This window comes from Phytophthora infestans, genomic scaffold, assembly GCF_000142945.1.
Source record: "Phytophthora infestans T30-4 supercont1.35 genomic scaffold, whole genome shotgun sequence".
Classification (NCBI taxonomy): domain Eukaryota; phylum Oomycota; class Peronosporomycetes; order Peronosporales; family Peronosporaceae; genus Phytophthora; species Phytophthora infestans.
In genome coordinates this window covers 290440-295886 of record NW_003303724.1, presented here as the reverse complement: position 1 = coordinate 295886, position 5447 = coordinate 290440, and the positions used below count along the sequence as shown (strand labels likewise).

The following is a 5447-nucleotide window of genomic DNA, read 5'->3' as shown; positions in this document are numbered from 1 at the left end:
ATCCATGCAGCACCCTTGTACGCTCCGCGATCAGTTCTGCACTGCTGCCTCCTTGTTTATGAAGCGTTGAATAAACGTCCCAGCAGAAATCGCCGAACCTGCCCGTTTGAGATAGCATTCGATGCCGCAAACCACATGACGGGCAAACGTCTCTCTACACCAACGTGGGTCTGGAAGCCCATGCGATGGCTGAACATCGGAAGCGAACGGCGGCTCCGTGAAGCTATCGGAGAGATGGACGAGTTCATCGTAAACTTGATTATGGAAGCCATGGAACACATCAGAGCGACCAAAGCAGGGAATCAAGTAACCGGCAAGAACATTTTGACTTTTCTCTTGAGTAGTGAGCAGGATATTGCGCCGACGTTAGTGCGCGACTGGGTACACGCTAGCGTAGCTGTTTCACGCGCTGAGTCTCAATCCACAAGTTCAGAAGAAACTTAGCTCTAAAATTCTTACTAAAATGCCGAAATACAAGGAATCGGAGAGCTATGTGCCATCGTATGAAGAAACTAAGACCTACCGTACATGGAAGCTACTATTCGAGAAACACTTCAGTAGTACTGTATGACATGGAACATTACGCCGGCAGTTTTTTTCCTTACCGTTATTTACCACCAAGAACATTCCTGGAACCTTCTTACGGACCAGGTGCTATTTTGACGACGCAACCTCTCAACCACCTGAGAGCGAAAGCCACGTCTTTTGGATCTTAGTCTTAGAACCGCTCAACGGACCTATACATGTATTGATAAAAGCAATACATGTAGAACATTACGCCGACAGATTTTTACCTCAACGACGTGGCGTCTCATCATTGGTTGAAAATTTATGATACGCCTTCTTTTCCGCTTAAGTACGCCAGCAATTCCCTTTTTCATTCCAGAATCTGAGGAAAGATGGTGACGCTTGTCTGTGCGATCGATGGTGTGGCGGGAAGCATTTCCTCTGTGGACATCGACGCAAGTCAGCTGGTGGGAGACTTAAAGAAGGCGATCTGGAAGGAAATGAAAGAGAAGTTTATCCACGACGATAAGTTTAAGAGCGTCATTGCATCCTCTATCTGGCGAAGACGGAGGGCGGCGCATGGCTGTCAGACGAGGACTCTGCTGCGCTGGACCTGGAGAAAGGGACGACTTATGCTGACATACACAAGATGATGGATGCAGGGCAGATGCGGGCCAGTAAGACTTTGCAGTTCTTGCTGTTTGAAAGAACAAGATGCCGCAACTATCCGCTGACCAAATCCACGTGTTGGTGGTGGTCCCACCGCGCGAAAGGCACGATTCAGAGAAAAGGGAACGTGCAGTTAAGAAGGTGAAAACAATAGGGACTGAAATTCAGGACGAAACGATGATGGCAGTAGCTGCCACCCTGGACTTGGAGACGTGGGACGTTGGTGGCGTTGCTCTCAACGTTTGTAACGTCGAGCCGGATTTCCCCCAGTGGCTATACGTGCGAAAGGAGACGCTGGATATCATCCAGATTTTCAAGGATCACATCAAAAAGGGGCTTAACACTGTGTTCGTGGGAGCGCCTGGGGTTGGCAAGAGCACGCTCGTTGTGCTGTTTGCGCTCTACATGGCGTTGTGTCAACAAAAACGGATCATCCTGTTTCGGAAGATTAAAGGCAAAGGATCCTCCGTGCTGTACATGGATGCAAGCAACAAGCGATACTGGCGGAAAGAGAGAGCGGAACTCAGTGATCTTGATCTTGTGAACGGGGAAGGTTTTGAATTGATTCTGGACGGTTTCACGCAAGAGGATGTTAAGAACAACTTTGGACGGCTCACACGATTCCGTTTGCTTGCCACATCTCAGCAGTATTTATTGAAGAACGACGACGTCTTGCTCTGGCGATGCCTAGTGCCATTTTGGTCGAGTTCAGATTTGAACAACATTGGCGTGCATTTTCGTTGGACTGAAAACGATATTAAGGAGAAGTATTTTTACTCAGGTGGAAATTTGCGCGATTTCTTGTCGCCGAAGATCAAGGCCAAAGATTTGATTGACCGAGCTCTTGGCCGCGTGGATGAGAATGATGCAGAACTTCTTCATACCCAGTATGCTCGGGGTCCGATGAAACAAGTTGATTGGTTACAGATGACGTCCATTCGACCTGATCCCGCAAACACAAAAAATTTGGTCAAGTACAAGTTGTCAAGTTCATGGGTTTCTGCGATCACCTCCGAGTATGCGTTGAGACAACTTGGCAACATCATTACACCATCGTACTATGAAAAGTTGTGGTCAAAGGGCCGCGTGCTTGGGGACGATGCGTTAATGGGGATTGCGCTCGAGAATTACGTGCATGCAATGGCAAGGGATAGAAAGGAAATCGAGCTGCAAGTGAGGGAATACGACCGAACAAGGCAGCATGAGTACACCTACGCTCCCTTGGAGCTCAAAGCCAGCACGTATCGCAATGAAGGAAGGGATGAAGCAGAATGTGAAGCGATGATGCAGCAACTATCCGGTGTAGACTATTGGTATCCGCTCGATCGTTGCTTGGCGACCATCGACAGTGTTGCCAAGTTGAGCATGGATGGACAGGACGTTGTCGGATTGATCCAAATAACGAAGTCCGTCAAACACAGCATTGATGCAAAGGCACTTGACAAATATGCTGCGCTGTTCCCGGACACTGCCAGTGTCAGATATATTGCGTTGGTACCAGACTGGGAGACGAGCGATAAGTTTCGGCTTTATCCAGCCGATCCTCCAACCCAGACGCTGTTGCATGTGGCGTACGTCGCTGGTTTCTCCAAGTAGTAACTTGGTTGGTTGGTCAAGTAGATGTTTTTTCCCCAGTGTTTCGCACGGTGCGATTCGCACCAAAGAACATATAACAATCTACGATTGCAGTCTCGTTATTTTACTATGTCGTGCAATCATCATTGCTGAAAATAAACTCTTATCAGCAGATTCATAACCAAGGACATCCGAAATTCACGCGCAAACTGTGCTAACCAAGCGCAAGACATATGTCCACTCGAAGGTGGGCTCAACCGAGTACGAGGAGCTTCTGGACGCCTTCAGGTAAAGGTGGTGCCTGTGCCAATCGTCGCTAAAGTCAGTAAGCAGGGCGATCACTAGGTCGGTAGCCATCAGTTCCAGAGCAATAAGCTCTGACATCGCCTGGAAGACAGAACGTCCTTAAGCCGTTTTCTTCACTTCAATCAGCATCCTCACTTCAGGCAAGTCGTGCACATAATCCGCACTCTCCATGACGTTATCACTAAGTAGAAGCAGATCAGTGCGACCCCGGAGCTCAATGTTGGAACCCTCGACAGTATCTCGGAGAATATCTGTCGTATTTTCCACACCGAACACGCAAAGCTTCTTCGCCTGGAGATCCTCGCCAAAATTGTCCTCGACATACTTGCGATATTCATTTTTCTGATTTTCCGTTATGCAAGAAACCTTAATGGGGCAACTCAATCGTGTTGAATCACCGCCAGCCAAGTCTGGGGGCGTGGTGAGTGGGGGTCAAGAACAGTGCTTAGCACGACCACGGGCTTGGCTTCAGATCATCTTGCGTGATAACTCCTTTGTTGACTGCGCCGTTTGTACTGGGTAGTCCTCGAAGCACCTACTCGACCATCGACCAAGCAACTTGATAGCCAAGCTGTCAGCGTCTCCATTCAACAGAGACGTTGCACCGCCAATCCGAATGGAATGGGTAGAGTAGTTCTCTTCACGAATCCCAATAGACGCCGCTAGCTTTTTGAATGTCCTCGTCACTTCCTCTGCATCCAGATCTACACATAAATGCAGGGCATCCTCTCGTCCGAGTTCACTTCTCGCTTGTCTTATGTGTCTTAGCGCCACTTTTGGGCACAGCCATCCGTCCCCGGTTGCGAGCATTGTTCTCCACGCACCTCTGCCGTACTGATCATTCTTCGCGCCTGACAGTCCGATGGTCACTGACACTATGGGGTTCTTACTCCATTTTCATTTGAAAAGAATGCATCCGATGCTTTTAGGCAATATGATCTCCGTTGCGTTCCCATTCGTAGAAATTCCGATCTTCTTAGGAGAAATAAGTAAGCCAGCAGAACGGAGCCCCACAAAAGTCGAGTCCGGGGCCTAGATAAGTCGAGGCGCCGGTGCAGCAGACGCAAGAATGCCGGGCTGATAGGCTGCTTCTTCAGAGTCGGGTCGGACAAGCGCTTGATTCCTCGCATTAAGATGACTAGTGAAGGAGACGACTCCACTCGAAAATAATCGCTGCTGATACCAGCGAACACTCGATAGTTTCAACTGAATCGTCATATACTTATTCCCTCGGTGGCAATCATTCCAGCCGTATCTCCAGCAGTATATAGCGAATAGACCGAGTCTTGAACTCGCTTGTGTGGGCTCTTCGTCGAGCCACGGAGATCATCTCATCCATCCAGAGAATCGGCACCACCGGTTCCAGTGAGTCCGGTATTTGGCTGAGGTAAGCTCTGTGATGGCGCGTCCCTGGAGCACTGCGCCCATAGCTTCGAGAGATCGTCGAAGGGCGGACGAACTTGCACCTGTCTCCATGCACACGACATGTTAGTCCACATCTCGAACAAAGGGTGGTCCGAACGCCAGGCTCGTGATCCGGCGTCTGCCACGGTGTTCTCCTCGCCTGCCACGTGCTTGGCCGTGCACAGGATGGCATACTGGAACTCCGCCAGTGACAGTAGCCGGTTGTATAGCTGAGCGAGAGGCTGTCGGCTATTGCGCCGCTGCGTCCACGACACTGCACTTGTGTTGTCGATCCAGCAGCGTACGTGGATCGTTTGTATGGATACATTCGAACCCACGTTGGGCCCCAATGTAGCACCGCCAGCACCGCACATTGGAGCTCGCGAATGTTAATAGAATTCACAGAGACGTCGTCTGTGAATGCTGCCTGCTCTTCAGCGGTGAGCTGTACGCGAATAAACTGGTGGAGTGTCGGTTCAGGGGCGCATAGACCGTCATTTGAGGCATCTATGTGCACGTGCACTATGGGATTCGCCACGTTGGCAAATTGACCGACAGGAATGCCGTTGAATAGCTCGTGCTGGGAAAGGATAGCTCGGATCCATTTTAAGTCTTCGAGAGCGGCATCGTCGATCTTGCGGACTGCGTGACGTCGGAGCGGCGTTGTTATGGCTTGCAATCGCTGGAAAAACGATCGAGCAGGCTGACAGCACGTCATGACGTGGCGCAGGCGGCCCAATAGTTTTAATAGTGTTGTTTTTGAGGCAGTACCAGCACCTATGACGCCAGAGACAATCAGTTGGGCCTTTTCGATCTTCGCTGCTGGGATGGTGACTTCGCCTGTGCTGGTATCCCACTCGAGGCCCAACGCTCTGCATCGCTCACTCCATGTCGTGAATTTTCGTTCATTGATGGCTGCGGGCCCTAGTACTGTAGCCATAGCCCTTCGTAGAGCTAGATTGGCCACAAAACAGCGTAGTCCTTCG

At 50.1% G+C, this 5447-nt stretch overlaps 1 pseudogene; it reads left to right on the top strand.

The window, feature by feature from the left end:
* Window positions 1–899: 899 nt before the first annotated feature.
* On the top strand, window positions 900–3037 carry PITG_23275 (annotated as a pseudogene; the record flags this gene model as incomplete).
* Window positions 3038–5447: the final 2410 nt, after the last annotated feature.